The sequence below is a fragment of the Zosterops lateralis genome, assembly GCF_965231275.1.
Source record: "Zosterops lateralis genome assembly, chromosome: 4".
Taxonomy (NCBI): domain Eukaryota; kingdom Metazoa; phylum Chordata; class Aves; order Passeriformes; family Zosteropidae; genus Zosterops; species Zosterops lateralis.
This window is the reverse complement of record NC_139765.1, coordinates 31,869,916-31,889,534: the sequence shown is the minus strand read 5'-3', so window position 1 is coordinate 31,889,534 and position 19,619 is coordinate 31,869,916.

Sequence of the window (19,619 nt, the reverse complement as noted above, 5' to 3'; positions counted from 1 at the left end):
ACTCCATCCCTTACATGTTTCCTAACTGTAGAACTGAGAATTACTAAAAATTATACAGTTAAATATGTACATGTAATATTAGATTTGTGCCATTGTTTGAAACATTTAAAGTCTAATTGAAATTATATTATGCATAGATGTTAAAAGAGAAACATATAATCTTAATTTGAAAGTGCTTTAGGAAAAAAATCTGCCATCTTAAGAATTTGTTTTTCACTAATTTAGGTGAAGAGAGAAGCAGGAAGTGAAGAAAAATAAGTGGTTGTTTTTTCCAGTAAACATTATGTTTTTGAGGAAAAATAAATCAACCAGGTTTAAGCTTTTTTAAAAAACAGTAAAAAATAGATTACTTCATTTTGTTTTCAACTGATTGTGAAATTGATTGATTGATTATCAAAATCTTACAGTTTATTTTGTTCAAATATCTAATTTCATCATGAAACAAAACTTATTAACAAAGCCCTGGATCCTGCAAAGATTTATGTACACACTTATGGTTACAATATTTGGCTATTCACATTGACTTTGATAAACCTTTTCAATATCCAGGATTTTCTGTGTTTACACACAATATATATCTCAGTGTGTGAATGTGAATCTTCTTATATTTTTAAATTTTCTACCTCTCTCCAATGTTTATCTTTCCAATTCTGAAGCTGGATAAGTGTGTGCATCACTTTTGTCCTGCCCCCTAAAACGTTTCCAGAAGAACTAATGTAAATCAGACAAGTAGCAGACAAACAAAAGATAATTTCTCTAGCACTGACAATGATTCAAGAACACTGCTAGCAATAACTATAGGATTAAACAATGCCTTTGTGAGTAAATTCAGCAGCCTAATCATTCTGTCTCAGACACAAAGCTGCAGTCTCCTTAAACTATTAAAAGTAGTATTTATAAAACAACTGCAAACACAAAGATTTTTGTCCTTACTTTTGCAGTGAGATATGGATCTATGGCAGTTAAATATATCTATTATATGTACCTTATAAAATCAGTAGATTTTAGTTCAATTTAAGTCAAATCAATTAAGACTGGATTACAAGATTGGATTTCAGGAAGCGTTTGGACAATGCTCTCAGGCACATGGTGTGATTCCTGGAGTGTCCTGTGCAGGGCCAGGAGCTGGACTCGATGATCCAGAGTACTCAGGAACTCAGTACATTCTATGTCTCTACATTTCTATTTTTTTCTAATTCTTAGTCTGACATGCAAATTCCTTATTTTTTATGCAAAGTACACAGAACTTCTCATATAGAACAGATAAGGCAGAAAAAAGATTCTTTCTTTAAATGTGCAAGATCAAAATTATAAAGGTTTAACAGCAAAAATATGAATTATTTTTAAATATTACCTTAATGAAGATTCATTTAAAGACTTTTTACCACTCCTGTATTGAGAAGTCTGCTTTTGTCTAGTTTTTAAGTGGCCAGCACAAAAATACAATCAGTTGAAAATAAACCCAGATTTTATAATACAGTACCTCTTGTATGCTTTGCTATTCAAGGTATCATTCTGTACCTTACCTTCTCATCATTTAAGCATCTTCTGCATAACACACAAAGATCCACCTAAAGATCCACACAAATAGTTGGACTTGTCTTCTATTTAGATGAAGACGTTTTCTTTTTTTTATTTTCATACTGTATTTTATTTCATTCACAATGAGCAATTTCTGGCAGACATTATCTTCTTCAAGAAAGAAGAGATACTATAACTGAGTCATTTCTGCCAGTGAAAACCTTCTAAGAGATGGTCTGCTCACTAGCCATTTATCTTATTAACATTCTTTGTGGGGTACTTAGAGATGAGGAAAGTCAGACAGAACCACAGATGTCACTGTAACTACCTTCAGCCACTGCAGTGGATCTCATTACAGTACTAGTTAAACTAATTTTTAGGAATATGCACAGCTGCAGTGAGTTTTGGTCGACTTTAGGCTGCAACACAATGATAATTAGATGCTTATTTCAATCACTAGCCCTATATACACACTATGGGATCTGAGCATGAACTACAGCGGAGTAAGAACAGCTGAAATTCACTCCAACAAGATGGACAGTCATAGTAGCAGTAGTCATAGTAATATCAGTAGTTCTCCAGAGCTTTGATGTCTATTTATGTCTGTTTTTTGTCTAATATGTCAAATTATTTTCAGTAGATATTCAGGCTGAATTATAGCAAATTGAAATGAACTGACAGTTGTCTTGCTCTGTAAGTTGCCCTTTAAATGCTTTGAACATGGCCTCTGATGCCAGTTAGAAAGCAATACTAATGCCCAAACAGGAAGACATCCAAAACAGTCAGTGCTACATTCTCAGTATCATAGCTCAGGCACCTTGGACATAATGAAGAGACTTAACCTCTAAGAAGTTATGATTATTACTAGCATCTGCAGGGAAGAGACAAGAGTCACAGCTCTTCATTTGCTGTATGAAAAATTGAAATGATATAAACACTTCTAAAATAGTAAATTATTGCTTCTCTTTTTTTTTTTTTCCAAATTGTTTTGCAGTGACTTAGCGATATAAGAAATCATTCTGCTTCGGGATGCTGGTTTATAACCATCTATTTTATCTGGAGTATTGTATCTGTGAAGTAATTGTAAGAGAATAAAGGAGGAGTAAAGGGCCAGGGGTTTCTTTTTATTTACTTCAGTAGCATTTGGCATTCACTGGGCTGCTTTTTTATGTACTAGACTTTGCAGACCATGTCAAGGCAGCTTGCAAACATCTCATTTTTTATTTACGCAATGTATGCTTAATGACTTTAGTGTCTGAAGTTTCATCTGAATTAAATTTTGTGTAATGCCAGCCTTGGTTTCATTTCATTTGGAATCTGACAGAAAAGTTGCAGAGGGGAAAACAACAAAACCCCACGTTCTTGGTTTATGTCCTTTCTCCCAGCCACATTTGAAGCAGACTATGAATTAATTATGAGTCCATATGAAGCCAATAACTTGGTGACTGAGGTTTTTACATGTTCTGATGTTTTATTACAATATTATACTCTGTGATTGTATTTCCCTTGTTCTTGCTTACATTCAGAGTTGCAAAGATCTATGTGCATTCTCAGGTTTTTTTTAAACACATGAGTTATCTTACTGTAGTTAATTTTAGTGCTAAATATGTCCATTTGGTACACATTCAAGCACTTGCTCTGAAAAAACAAAATTAATAATACCAAAGGGGAATGCTGAATAGCTTATTTAGATCTAAAAATTGCTATTCCCCTGCAGGTCCAAATGAGCTGTGGGAATTAATACTTTTTTATCTCTGGAAATAAATAGAGACCTGTGACATTAATTATGGATATGTCTTTATGGAAAGTATGGATCAAAAGAGAGTATATACAAATAATTATACAGCAAATGTATTCAATACCATCCCAGAAAAAAATGTTAATCACACTGTAACTTCACAAGACAGCAGTAAATAGTAAGAAAGTTATTGTTAAAAAAAGAACATAAATGATTGAATAAATCATCACAGTGCTACAATGTTTGCTACAATACAGAGAAATACTGGAGACCTGTGTCCAAAAACTCAGATGCAGGTTACGTGCTCAGTATACAAGTCTATTTACTCAGAAGGGTTTCAACAATCTTATAAGTAACTTTCTCATTACCAAGACATCTTCTAAAAGAGGTAGCAACAACATTATAAAATCTAACAAGAAGAATATTGAGTTTACATGGGATATCATCATGTCTGCAAAATCAGACACTACTCAGATCCAGTACCTTGTCTCACAGTCAGCTCCTCCTAGGTGAACCGTGATACTGCAGCCCTGCACAGAGCTTCAGCTGATAGAGCACAGCGATGGGGCCAAGGCTTAGGTCTGACAAAAATACTATTGTTAAGATGAAAGAAAGCTAGTGAGCTAAATTCACTTCAGATAATAAAATTTAAAAAAGGAGTGAACTTATTGTGATACTGAGTGGCTCAAGGATTCGAGAGGAAAAATACACACATGAAAGGAGAGATTAGATGTACTTAATGTTTCCTGCCAGCTCTAGATTTGGGCTCCAACTAAACTTGTAATTTTTTAATTTACTTTCTTAAGTTCTTAAGTCCCAACTCTCCCAACACATGCTATAAAGATACCCATCAGCTTTCACAATGTGCTCCAAGACCATGCACCCTACAGTTCAGGATTTTAAGTGTGTGAAATTACTGACATGTGCAGACTGGTTTACTGGGGAGCTGTATGAGGGGAGGCTGAGGTCCCTTGATCTGTTCAGCCTGGAGAAGAGGAGACTGAGGGGAGACTTCATTTTACAACTTCCTTGTGAGAGGACAAGGAGGGGCAGACACTGATCTCTGTGATGCTACAGGACCTAAGGGAATGGCCTGAAATTGTGTCAGGGGAGGTTTAGGTTGGATATTTGAAAAAGGTTCTTCCCTCAGAGGTTGGTTGGGCACTGAACAGGCTCCCCAGGGACATTGCTGGTCACAGCACCAGCCTGATAGAGTTCAAGAAGCATTTGGACAATACCATTGGACACATGGTTGAGTCTTGGGGATGGGCCTTGGGGATGGGTCAGGAGCTGGACTCAAAGATCCTTGTGGGTCCCTTCCAGCTTGGTATATTCTGCAATTCTATGATTCTTTTGGACACAGAACAACTGATGGGTTTTGCTAATTCCAAGGACAAGCTATCAACACTAAGACAAATATATATAGTACACATTAAAATACACATAGATAAAAATGTCTTGAGTAGTATTAAAAGTCTTCTTACTTCAAATTACAAAACCATGAAGGTAAAATTAACAAACAAACAAAAAAAAACCCTGCGGAAAAAAAAAACAACCAAACAAAAACAAACAAACAAGTCAACCCTCTTTATTTCATAGAAATCTTAGATATTTATTACAAATTGGTAAGGTTGAATCACTTGGGGAATTAATAATTAATTAGTAGAAATGTTTCAGATCTCTTATAAATATCAAAGGCTTTTAATAATTACTTTACAAATCCAGATTCGCAGAAATCATGAGGGCTTTAAACATTGTGGGAGGTGGAAACAAGCTAAGAAGTTGAGAACTATATTAATTATCAAAAAATGAATTGAATACTTTTTGATCTTATGCTGTAGCTTTGTTACGGTGGAGATTAATACTAAAAGCAGATCCGGCATGGATCTTTTGACACTTACTGCAATTAACAACAAAGCTTCTCCCAGCTCTAATGATTCAGAACCAGAGATGACACAGTATCGATCAAATACAGTTCAATTATCAATAATAGCACTTCAAAGTAAGGAAGCCAGGAGTTGCCATGAAAAGTAAACTTGCTTTTGAATCTTACAAGAAAACACTTTAATGATTTTCAAAGTACCATTTTATGTAAGCAAATTAATACAACTCTGGAGAACTAAGTTCAACTCTAAAAAATAAAAACCACCCCACTCCATCCCAGGACACAAAAAAGAAACACAATAAACCTCACCATGTATTCTTAAAGAAAAGCCCACTGTTTAAAAAGCCCAACTTTAGAGCTAATGTTGGCCATTTCTAACTGTGAAAAAAAAGACATAAAAAAGGCATTTAAATTAGACAACATTACTGATTTCCTGACAGCTGTTCTGCAGGCACAGTATATCAATGAAGATTTTTTTTTAACTCTGTGAAAAATCAGAGTTTTTCTTTTAATTCAACTACTGTATAAATGCTGTAAAATTTTCTGTTGCATGTATCGATACTGATGCTTACATGATGAAAAACAAAAGTCCCCAAACATTGGAATTGAAAGTCTTTTTCAAACTTTAATCGTTTTATTAAAAACCAAAACTAAATGATCTTTAAAGTCCTCAACCCAACCTATTCCATGTTTCCATGAAAAATAAGCATATATAGCCCCATTACTCTCTCATCAGCAGAAGACAGAATAAATTGCAAATTAGTTCATTGTCAAGGATGTGATTTCTTGTATAATATAGACATGAACAAATTCCTGTGAATCTGTAATGGCAAGAATTGATAATAGATGGATTTACACCAGAACCAGATGACAAACAGATCCTGAAGAGCCAAAGGCATTGTCATCAACTATCCCTCACAAGATATTAAAATCCTATACTCGATCTCAAGTCAAACAAAACACAAGGATATAACTTTCCTGATGTTTTGTGATACTTGCATTTTTTTTGGACATCCAAGAGCATAGGTTATGAGACTTCTGAAAAGGCAGGTATTCCTCAGATAAATCATACACACTAGTAAGTTCAGCGCTAAGTTCACCTTTGATCTGTGCATACTTGGCAAACCTGAAGCATCAGACATACTCAGCATGCAATAAAGAATCTCTAAGAAGATGTGTAGTATATCTATCCCAGCATATAAACATCTTCAGTCAGTAGTCAAAAGGATTAAAATAGCTGGGAGAACAGAAAGGGGCTGGTAACAAGTGCAGTGAGCTGCAGATATACATAAGTGTGAGCATTTATTCTAACCTGGACAATTCAGTCTATTTGTTGCTTTATTCAGTTGCCAAAAAACCTCATTACTATCAAAACACATCTTGTTACAAAAGCATGCAATTATATATCACTTCTTTGCTTGCAAGAGGAGAAGGCAAAAGCATTTTTCTCTACCACATACTGTTACACCTCACTAGTTTCAATTTACACCTAATATTTGGAGTTTATCTACATTTCTTCATGCAAAATTTGTAAGGTGTTAATAAATGGAAATAAAATTTGGACTGCATGCTGTAGTCTGACATGTTTAGTTGAGAAGTGAATGAAATTAACTATAGTATTTGGCATAGATTCATCCTGTGTATTTATTAGGAGGAGGAAGAAGAGAAAATAGAGCTAAACTAAAGTGGCTGGATAGAAAGAAAAATCAATCCTGGTCATATTACAGCAGCAGTACAGGATGCCTCTAACTCTGATTATTCAGGAAAGCCACAGTCTGTGGCCTATCCTAATTCACCATCGATACTGATGGACAAAAGAGCACACTGAGACTTTCACTGAATCAATGGATTTAAGAGGCAGCATTTGGCAGCAGAGTTCATGCTGGTGTCCCCCCACAGCTACTATTTCTGGAAAAGAAAAGGTCACTCTGTTGTAGTCCTGGTTCACAGGAATATGTGGGTTGTCCCTACCTGGTATAGCATGAACTGAATTCTTCACCTGACCTGTCTCTATTTCACCAAAAAGGATGTATTGTATTGATCACCTATTCACTAGATGGTTTTGGTTTTCTTCACTCTGACTGATTTCCACTTTTATTTTCTCTCCATCTGTATTTTGGAACAGGTCAAACACAAGTACCCTACTTTTTTATTTCCCCATAATTCATTAATGCCAACACTTTTATTTCCAGTACATTCCTTTGCCCACTGTGAATACCATGAAATGAAAATTAGAGTCTTAATCTTCTTAAACTCTCAAGCTGACATTATATAACAGCATTCTGGTCATGAGTGATTCATTCATAGAGCAAAGGCTGGCTGGACAGAAAGTAATATAATTGCAATGATTGCCTGTGAGACCTCAAGAGGCAGAACCTCACAAGACCTGAGATTTTAAACTCATAAAAGATAAAGCTGAGTCTTACAGGAGAAGATCAGGCAAGGCCAGAGAGGATTGACCACAAAAGAAATGTCCTGACTGTTGTTGAACAGTTTTCTTTTGGCAAAATGAATATTATTTCTCATTTATTAAGTTCTGAAGAAATGGTGACAGCAGAAATTTGCCAAAAGTTGGGTGCAATAATACTTTCTCTATGTCAGTACAGAGTATCAAGGGCAGAGCATTGTGAGAAAAACTTTGACCACTACTTAGCATCTCAAAGTAAGTGATTATAATAGCAGGATTTGTTTGCATTCAATGACCACAAATTATTAAAAAAATAGTTATGTTTATTCTGTTTCATTTTTTAGCTATTCTCTATGATTTGTTCTAGATTTTAATCCTCTTTCAGAAAGAAACCAGCTTCCAAAAGAAATGGACACATATATTTTGGGATTTTTGCTACCATCTTGTATGAAATACTGTTTTGACTGCCAATAAAACTTGTAAAAGAAAGGAAGAACAAAAGTCTGACAAAATATCAAAGTTCTTTTAAATGCTGTGAAAAAATAGGCAAGCAACTACAAGGGAAAAAAAGATCCAAACTCCTTTGTCTAATTCTATCTCCTGTTCCTAAGTACTTATTATTTCCAAAGAACTCACAGAGCTCCGCAATCTCAGAATGCATTTCCAGGAAAAGCTCTTTAAAACCTCAAGTTGATCTGAAAGCTGAATACAAAAGGCAATCCACAGTACCAAGAAAGAGAAGATACTTCTGGCTTCTGTAATAGGTACAGAAATTCTGCTGCTTTCAGAACATTTCATGCCTAACCAGATTTCCATCCAGCTGCTCCTGAGGACTTCCCCCAATATATTTTCACTGCATCTACATGATAACTCACATGCCTGCTCATGCTTGGGGTATGTATAAAGCAGATATTGCCAAAGGGTCAGGCAGTACATAACTCAATATGAGTTGAGTTATCCTCTGGATTTTCCCCCCAAGGCAAGTCTTCTCCAGCTATTTTGATTCCAGCATTTCCCAAATAGTTTCTGTGCTTCATGCTTGGTCTCTACCTGGCTCACACCTCTCATTTCGGTTATCTTGGTTACATTTCGATTAAAAGGACTATGTTGTGTTTTTGTTTCAGAAATGAGGCTGAATTTTCATGACTTCTGTCCTCAGGTGACTTTCTGATTCTTGTACCCCCAATTGTCTGCTCTGTATGTGCTCTGTGTTGACTTCTGTACCTTTCAGACTGGTTCTGAGAGCAAAGGGGGGGAAAGAAGAAGCACACAGTTTGTTTGCAGAAACTGCACTCACTCCTCCTCACTCCTCTCTGGACTGTGTTGTCTGCAGCACGGACAGACAGTGGGACAGAGATATCCTGTGTTTTTAGTTAATTATAGCTAGCTGAAGCAGAGAAGCTCCCTGAACTGTTTTTTTTTTGTTTGTTTTTGTTTGTTTGTTTGGGGTTTTTTGTGGGTTGTTTGTTTGTTTGTTTGTTTGTTTGTTTGTTTGTTTGTGGGTTTTTTTTTTTTGTTTTTCTTGGGACTCAAGTTTAACCCTGCTCTGGACTGAAACCCAGAAGAGCACCAGGAGCTCACAACTGCAGCCCACCAGGCCCCAGGACAGCATTTTCTAGCACTGGAGGGACTGATAAGAGACTGGGAGAACTGAGCTACACCTATGGCAAGGACTTTCTCAATTTTGCCATCTCTCTTCAGAGCAGTGAGAGGTTTTGTTGTTTCATGCTATTAATTTTTTGTGCTTGTGAACACTTCGTTGAATAAATAGTTTTTTCCACTATGCTCTGATGACGTTTTTTTCCCAGACCAGCTGGGGAAGGCACCATTTGGGTTTGCTTTTCCAAAGGGACCTGATTCGGAGGTTTCCTCCCAAATTTGCCCTAAGCCAGAACACTCCTCATAGTTTGTGGGAGGTTACACTGAGACGTCCCTTCTTTCCCATCAGCCTGAACAGCCCCGTTGGGTACCTCCACATCACCATCCTTGGATCGTGCTCAGAGAGTGACTGTCAGCTGCTGAAGCCTTTGCCCTACCCGGACTTTTCACTTTGTCTAATTTACAGCTCACATTGTAAAGAAAACCCTTAAGACCTGGACAAAAGCAACTGTCCTCTCCCTGATTTCCCTGAGAGTGGTATATCTGTTCTACAGTTCTAAGGGAAATTCCTGGGGCCAGGTGAGAGAGGAGAAACCAGAGAGTAAAGTGTCACTTTACAAGGAAGGTACCATTTACTGTATCACATTTCTACAGTAAATTCCATTAGATAGAGAAAACTAAGCAAAATAAGGAAGTCTCATGCATTTACAACACAGCAGAGAGGCTGAGCAGGATGCTGCCACTTCTCATGCTTTATTAACAAGCTTATTTTTTAAATTCAGCTAAGGTACACCTCAACAATCCTGACTGTACACCCTGGATTAGCCATGGTGCTGTCAATAAATTAACCAGAAGAATGGAGTTTTCACAGGCGTAAGAGAGAAGTTAATTTGATTCCTTCTCACTTTTGAATATTGGTCATTCCTGGGGAAAGTAAAATAAAACAAAAACAGCTGGTAAGATGGGGGAGGAGGGGGTGTTTTTAAATGGGTTGACCATTATTATATTATTCAGTGGTAACAGTTACACTGTATTTACTTCCTTTTGCAAGAGTATCCAGCAGGATGTGTAATCAGGAAGAAGAGTCTCTTGTGACACTTGCTTTTAATCCTTATAGGGCATGACTGAGCAAGTTATAATGAGCAGGCTCTCTCCTGGACAGTACTCCTCCAGGAAGTAATTGAAAGTTAAATTGCAAGTATAACTTGTGTTACTATTGTGTTATAAACGTATGCAAAGAATCATTTCTAGTTCAATGCTTCAGTAGCTGACAAATTTCTTTTATGAACAAGCACTGGCAAGAAGTATTGAGCAGGGAACCAGATAGAAGACAGGTGCTTAATCTGCCAGAAAAAAAATTAATCTGTTTTAATCCTTGTTATTTGTTTTACAAGCAGCAAAATATTATACTACTAAAGCCCAAGAGGGTAAATGATCTCTTAGCAGTTACCTACTAAAGGTAGAAAACTTTTGTCCATGAAATCTAGATAATTTGTTCATTTAAATATCTTTCCAAGCTGACCACTCTAATATTAAACTTTCTCTTCATTTTGGTGGGAAAAAAAATAAATTAAAAATCTCCATGTTACGACACATTTTGCATTTTTTCCCCCTGTGTGTTATTTTCTCTTTATATTTGCCTGTACCAGACAGCCTGTATTGGTTGTTCAGTGTGCTCAGCTCCCCAGTGTGGTGTGCTCAGGTCACAGGATAGTTTGCAGAGAGGAACACCAATTAAAAGGCCATATTAAAGAATAACAAAATCCCAAAACATTGAGCATTTTGACAACAGCCGTGAGGTTAGTTTTTCAGGAAGCCTTCAGTTCCCTTAAAAATAGAATATTTAAGCAAAGTCCACAGAAAATTTTATAGGGCTGAGATAGCAACTTAAATTAAGGCAGTTATCTTGCCAGTTCTTATCCTAAATCATAGTGCTCCCCAGCTATGTATCTGATGATTTTTAGGGTCCTACTAATATTACTTCATGTAATAATTCTTTCGTACATCATAATCTGCAGTAAAAGCTAGTAAAAGCTAGGCTTCTGAGACCTTTTTCTTTGAGAGAGCTAAGGACATGTCACCTCCTCAGTATTCTCTCCTCTGATAACCTGCAGCTGGAATGAGTAATTGTGAGAGCAAGAGTAGGGAGTCACACTGATGATAAAGAGGACAGGCCTCTGTGGGGAAGGCATTCTATCCACGCCTGTGCTGGTGCAGTGTGCTGGCAGAGTCCCAGATCAAATTTCAAGCTGTGCACCTTAGGGGAAGCCTGATTGCAACGCCACTGCCTGCCTGTCTTGCAGGGTTCAGAAATAAAAGCTGGTGATAGACATTGGGAAGAATAATCTGACCTACTAACGTGCCTTATAGGACTCTAAATTATCTGCAGTTGCAGAGGGGAATAAAGGACTTGGATTCTTCTGTGAACAAATCAGTAACAGTCTCTGCTCAATACATGGCATTGATCAAAAGAATGAATGTTAGGATGCAGAATGATGTTAAAAACGGTATTGAAAGTGAACACCATCATAAAAATCAATGGGAGACTTTCCTTTGAACTACTGTTCAGTGCTAACCACTTCATCAAATAGGGATGTAGCAAACTGTTTACAAACAGACAACAAAAATGAAGAGATGCTTGGGCAAACATCGATTATGTAGTGAATGAAATGACTGGGACAGTTCAGCTTTGAGAGGTACTATTTAGGGTGCCACAAATAATGCATTCATTAAATTGAACTTACAGAGAGCTGGGAATTTTCTACTGACCTGCTTCCAGTAGAAAATATGTATTTGTCAAAAAAGTATTCTGTCAGAACATACCATTTCAAAAAAACATTTCAAAGGAATAACAGCCAAGGTTATTCCTTGTCAAGGACTTCCTCCCTTTAGAAAACTGATTTGTTTCCTTCAAGTGGATTATCTGGGATCCCAACTTTCTGTGGCAGAAGTGTGTCACAGATCTCCTCAGGGAAGAGATAATTGAAGCTAAATTATCACTTGTTCTGTGTGAACCTTGCACACAGAGTAAGTGATAATTCAGCTTCAAGACTCCAGGACAAAGCCACTGTAGGGACAACTAAGAATTTCAAACTCAACATTTCCAATGCTCTTGAAGGTCTAGATGCAATAACACCAAGGCTCATAGAAACACAGCAATAACACTGGGCTCGTAGAAAGGAAGATCTTAAATCTCCCCAAGTTAAATTGCTCTGGATTTCATGAGTATGAGTTAACTTCACAATGTCCTTTTTTTTTTTATTTAGCATGCCCCTCTTCATAAAGGAAATCAAGAGGCACACAGAGACCATTATCCATAAGGGGAACCAAAGTATACAGGCACTGGGACTGCATCCTGAACAGTCACTCCTGAAAAGCATTTCAGTTGATCAATGACAAAGTCATGGGGCTAATTTTTGGCACTGTGCCCTTCCACATCCAAAGGTCTTCCTGTATTCATTGCAGGTCATCCCCTCTCCTTAGGAAAATGTTGCCTTACATTTGGGTGTTGCATCACATACTAGACATGATCAACTAGGTGGGATACCCCATCACAGGATAAAACAAGCTTCAACAGATAGGAACTTCCACCTCATGAAGCTGTGCTGGCTGTGACTAATGACTGTGTTGTCCTCCAGGTGTTTTTTCAATACTTCCCAGAATAATATTTTCCATGGTTTTACCAGGCACTGAAATGAGACTAACAGGCCTGTCATTTGTGAGGTTCTTCTTCTTGCCCTTCTTGAAAATCAGGACATTTTCCACCCTTCTGTCAGCTAGGACCTCTCCAGATTTCCAAGATCACTTAAAAATCATTATTTCTCCAGCTCAGGGCATTGAGACTCCCTTGGTCCATCATCCATGTTGAAGACAGAGGCAAAGAATGCATTAAACACCTCTGCCTTGTCTCTGTCCCTGCTTGTAAGACAACCATCCTCATCCTGTAATAGGATGATTATTTTCACACTGCTTTTTGCCACTAATATATTTGCTAAAAAACCTCTTTTTATTGTCCACCACAGCTCTGGCCAGCTTCGTCTCCAACTGAACTTTGGGTGTGCAATCTTTTTTCCCTACAGTGGCAAGCAGCATCTCTATATTTGTGCCATGTCACCTGACCTGGCTTCCCCTGGGTGTTCACCTTCTTTCATTTCCAAATGAAATCCCTGCTCTGTCAAGCTGGCCTTCTGCCTCATCTGCTTGACTTACAACACTTGGGAATTGCCTGCTCCTGTGTTTCTAAGAGGTGATGTTTAAAAACTGAAGAACACTGATAAATGCCAGCACCTGAAAAAAAACATTTTCCCAAGGGATTTCACTCACTAGTCCCCTGAGCAGCCTGAAGTCAGTTCTCCTCATGCCCAAGTCCAGAGTTGAAGTTTTGCTGACACTTTTCCTCCTGTCAACAGAGATTTTAATCTCAATCACTTTGTGGTCGCTGTGGCCAAGAGGGCTGCCAATCTCCATTTTGTTTATGAGATCCACTCTGTTGACAAGCAGTAGATGAAGAAGGGTGTCTTTCTGAGTCAGCTCCCTCAAGACCTGTTCTATAAAGTTGTCATCCAGGTGTTTTAGGAATCTTCTGGCCCAGGATGTGCTTCCAGCTGATTTCTGGCAAGTTGAAGTCCTCCATAAGGACAAGGGCAGTTGCATTGCAAGTGTTCCTTACTTCCTCAAAAAAATAACTTGTCAGTGTCATTGTCCTGGCTGGAAGGTCTATAGCAGACTTCCACAGTGACATCTGCATTATCTGTTTGCCCCTTGATTCTTACCCAGAGGATCTCAACTGTGCCATTGCCAACCGTGAGCTCAATACTTCCTATCCCATCTATTACATACAAGGTCACCCCTGCCTCTTCGGCCCTGCCTATCCCTCTTGAAGAGCTTTTAACCATCCAACAGGGCACTCCTGTCACAGGACTCATCCTACCAGATTTCAATTATTAATATCAAATCTCTGGGACTGGGCCAAAGCATCCTATTTTTTTCTTCATGCCATGTGCGTTACTGTAGCACATATTACGTGTGGTACACTGTACCCAACACCACCTGAAGCAGATTGAGAGATCCCATTAGAAGTAGTTTCCTTCAGCTCCTCAGGTTTTGACACACTATTGCATTGTTCATCACTGGGAAGCCTGGTTTTCTCTCTTTCCCTCCCAAGATAGTTTAAAGTCATGTCAACAAACTCCAGTGGCTCCTGTGTGCACTTTAAAGAAATTTATCCCTCCATCCATCCATCCATCCATCCATCTATATATACATACATACATACATACGTGTATATATACACACAATTAGGAAGCAGTCTTTTCAGGACGTTAGCTCTTTGCTACCACCTACCTGGAGTTTACATAGGAAAGAGGGGGCTTTTCTCAGGTTCTGTTGAGAGGCACATTTAAAATTCTTCAGAGAAGCATGATATGATCTGCTAAGCAAAATTTCTATTTCTATTATGTAATTTAAAAAGTGGCCACTAGTCTAAAATAAATATTAGGTGCTGCTATTCCTTGGCTTTTAAATAAAGATAATGTGTATCATTCTGAGGATTTAAAAATAATGGCTTTAAAACAGCTTTTTTCAGCAAACCAAATGTTGGATCAGTCATTTTAAAATAAGGGGAGGAGAGCCTACTGTGAAACCCTGAGGTGTGTCACTTTAAAATAGTGCAGGGCACTCCAGGGCAAATAAAACAATAGTAAATCAAAAGAGTTCATCTATTGTGGTTACTTATTCTACAGCAATGTTGGTTCAAGCCATGCTGGTAGCTTTTCTAGTGCCTTAAATCAAACAGCAGGTATCTGTGGCCTGAAGTTAAGAAATGCTAAACATCTGCCAGTTTCCAAACTTGAAACATTGCAGCTGCCTTACCTGAAGGATATTTTACTGTTAATGTACCCGGAATTTCTGCTACTGTCATGTGGCATTTTCACTATGAAATACATCATTGTCATTTCACAAAATGTTAAAAAATTCCCTCTCCCAAGGATCAAGTTTTAAGTAAATTGCAAAATATTTTAATTATCATATTTTTCAATTCCTTATATTGGACACAAAAATACAGCAGCATACAATTCAGTTTTACTTTTTAACAGACTCAAGACTTCTCTTGACAGCTGGTAGCATCAGTGAGTAGTTCAGCTGTTCATTCATCCAAACTGTACTGGAACTATTCTTGCTGACATGTGCTTTGGCCAATGAGAAAGACCTACAGATGTACACATAATACAATAAAACTAACAATCCCTCAAAACAAATATTTAATTTCTGAATGTTAATGGTCTGGTACTCAAGAGCACAAACTGTTTAAGACTTCTGTCTTCCCTTCATCATCAGGTACTCCCAATGCCAAAGAGAACAAAGGTTTTGACTGGTACTGGATACATGAAAGAGCTGGTGCAAATCACGTTTTATGTAACTTGCAACTGATTGTTGCATTTCCATGATTTATTGTTCTTCCTACAATTCTCTACTATATTTGCCCAGTTCGCAAATTTTTCTTCTGAAGTTAAAGTCCTGCAGCAGTTCACAATCTCATCCGTCTCCAGGAGCAATATCAATTTGGCAGGCTGCAATGCATAAGGCAATGAAAAGTTTGGAAGACATTCTGTTGTGATCAATCAAAATACACTTGAATCTATGAATATCACTAATTGTGCAGAAGTCATAAGAATTACTGTGGATCATATTAGAGTATGTTGTACTTGGTGCATATTCAGTGAGGCACTATAATCTTCAAAAGGTGGTCTGAAGATTGTCCTGGGGGACAGAATAAGTTGTGAAAACATAAGAAACACATTCTATCCCTAGATTGGAAATTCATTAATAAACTTTGGACTCGGTGATCTTAGTGGTCTTTTAGAACCTTTATGGTTCCATGATCATGGATGAACAGCAACAACAAGCATACCAATCTCTGAAGACATTACTTTTGCCCAGGGAAGGCAAAATGTTCCATAAACCCCCCAAAGTGTCTTTTGTGTATGTTCTCAAACAAACTAAGGAGTGTTGGATATTCACCTTACCTTCTCAAATGGCCCTAACAATTTAGTATCTAGTCTTGTCTAGCAGACTTTTCCTTAGGAAGTAAAAAAATGAAAGAGGGAGCATGATAGTTGTGCTCTCAGGTGCCTCAAATCTTACATATCACAGTAGCATGTTTCTATCATTTTTTCCACTTGCAAAAGATCCCAAATATGAAAAGCAAAGACATTAAAAATATCTAAAATATTTCCAGACTGGAAAGATTAAAGGAGAAAGGAGACTCTCAGTCTGGAAACACCTCTTTACAAAGACTTCTCAGTTTCCCTGAGAAGAAGCTTGTGGTGAGAGCTATCCAGAACAGGAGATAGCAGAAAACACCCTTTGGAAAGTGTGTAGTATGAGAGAGAAGTAGGGTTATATCACCACCCGGTTTTATGATTAAAAAAAAAAAAAAAAAAAAAAGCTATTTAGCAATTTTGAATGTATGTTGTCGTAGTTCTCCCCCGAGCTGGCCATAAGAAGACTATTGTGGTCTTTTCTGTGAATGTAAAGCCTTTGCATAACCCCGCGGAGAGGCTGTAGCTCCGGGGAGGGGACCCCGGCGCACGCCGAGGAAGGGAGGGAGGGTCCTGCTGGGCGTTGTTCAAACCCATTCCTGGGACTGCACCGCCGCCTGGTGGCCGCTGACACAGTGAAATAACTGACAGACTCGGCTGGTTTTTAAATAAATTTATATATTTACATAATGAATTGTTGTACAAGGGAGGTTTTATCAGAAAATATCTTTATTAGGGGAAAACTGTAAAAAATTCTTCTTTTTAAACAATGTCTACAATTCCCAGGGACATTTTATTCCATTTTTATTTTACAACAACCAGTGATTTTCTTGTTCAGGTTCACTTGAGATGGACTTTCCTACCTTAATTAATAAACAAAAATGCGTACAATATCAGTGCTGATGAGATGCTGGGAGTTAATGGTATTAATTTCACCCTACAGCTTTGTCAAGGAATGCAGGATCTCAGACTGGAAGGTTTGCAAACTTTTGTCAAAATGCGGGGGTAGCACTGTTTTTCTATTTACTAAGGAATATGATTCGCCTAGATTAGATGTCTGATGTGCTTTTAGAAGTACCATTTGGAAAAACATTAGCATATTTGAACACGTCCAGGGTGAAAGCAACAAATCACTTATTTCCCCTGGGCCTTCCAATTCAGAAGCAGATTATGGCCATGCATACTTAATACCAGAGCAAGTTCAACTCGGCTTCCGTGGGCCTCTGCCTCTGATCTTTGGCTCATTATCTCAGAGCATATTTTCAAGTACTATAAGTGTAAATCAGTGAGGGGGTCTATCATGCAGTGATTATCTGAAAGTACAGAAATGCAATCAATCTTTAAGGCCTCACTGCATGCATTGCTGAATATTCTCAGCTTCTTTTGTCTCCTCTCTGGGGCTTTAATGAGAGAAAACCAGGCAAGATTAAAAAGTATAGCAGTGAAAGTGTCTTTGATCTGGAAAACAAACAGGTATTTTTATTATTTTAGAGAATCTTAGGAAAAAATGAAGCTGTGAAAGGGAAATCTTAATTAAGGATTTTATCACACAAAGCACTTAATCACTTAATGTTCCTCTGATTTCTGTCAAGAACAGCTAACACCTCATAGGAACTGTAAATATCTTATTGAGCCATATATTTAATGTGCAATGTTGAAGTGTTTTTTTGGTATCTGTGAATTCCTGGGTTGAGCAAGTGATGACTAAAAGAACAGTATTTGTAAAATCTCTACAGGAAGCTCCAGTGAAAAGAGTACTGAAGCTGTGATTTCACAAAAATTGAGGATCAGCTGATTCTCATTTACCTTCATGACCACATCCTTTTCTTCCTGCATTTCCTTGTCATTCCCTTGAGAACAGCCTGACACTTAGCCCAACCATCTGCTGGGATATTCACATCTTAAGATGCTGGGAAATTATTTTCCTTTGTCTTTGGTTTGTTTGGTTCCTTTTTCAGGGTGGGGAGGTGGGTTAAATTGTATCAGGAGATGCCTTGTTCTTTATGATCCCAGTCAGAAAGGTGTTCAGATTCTATAAAAGACCTCTTAAGATCCTGATTTTTTGAGACAACACTAAAAAGAAAAGGAGGAGAGAGTTAACCCTATGATCCTTCAGATGCTGGGAGCCCTAAGCCGAATGGGCCTCTGACAACAGCCCAGCACACCCTGCAGATTCCATCCATGGGAAATTACCCCATTTTGGTCACAGGAACTCTTACAGGATTTTCCCAAAGAAGCCAACTCTATTCCTCATTTCTACTGTCAAACAGAAAGGATGTCCACCTGAGAACTTGTTGCATTGCTAAATAAAAGTGAGGCCCAGCAAGGAGTGAAATCACCTGTACCAAGCAGGAGCTGCTGATTTTCTCCTGTGGTAAGGGATCTGTGTGGCACAAGCCAGCAGGCAGCACGTGCGGCACGGCACAGCCTGCACTTATGCATCCATATAGTAACAATATTAACCACTTGTCCAAATTAATATTGTAATCCTTTTTAACAGAATGCTAAAATCGGACCAGCACAACAACATTTGCCCATGCCCCTTTTATGGTCTCATCAAATTTAATACTATAATTGTGGAGACATTGGACAAATAGGAAATGTAAAATTTATAATTCTTTTATGTGAAAAACAAAAAGGGAATTTAAAGCCTTTATCAAGATACTGAAAAATAACTTGATACAACAGCCCTCTGAATTGAGATTTTAAATCACCTCAGGCAGACAATATGTGAAATGTTGCTGCAAGGCATCATGTGCTACAACTTGAAATACCAATGTCTAATTAGAGGTAGTGGGAACATTTCCAATACACCTAGTCTTTGGTTTTAAAAGGATGCTTCTTGTTTTTTACATTTTCACTTAGCTAAACCAGATCCTCTAGGTTTTTCTACTCTTCTTCAGTTATGAAAAATGATGCATAACTACATACATGTCTATAATCAGTACAGCATGTTCTAACTTAAATGATTAAAAATTAAATTTCAAAATAAAAATTACACCACTATTGAGATAATCAAGTAGGGCAGAGAAACATATGACTATATTTCTCACAGAACAATAGAATCATTTCAGCTAGAAATACCTTGGAAGGTATCTGACCCAGCCTGATGTTATAAGCAGTCACAGAAGAAAAGGTTCCAATATGGCAAAATGCTTTCATTCCTACAGTTACAGGTGCCACTGAGATAATTACTGGATCCTAGCATTACAGAAAGAAGTTTGAAGGGTTCTTTTCAAAAACTGATTATGTTCTAAGAAGGTCAGGTAAATGGAAAAAAAAAAAAAAACAAAAAAAAAAAACACAAAAAAAACACCTGAGAAAAAGATATGAAGTCATGTATATGTAACACTTCAATATGAGGTTTGTTTCTCCAGAAAGCACTGTAAAAGTATCCTTCTCATCAGTCTTCCTCTCAGTCTTTATACA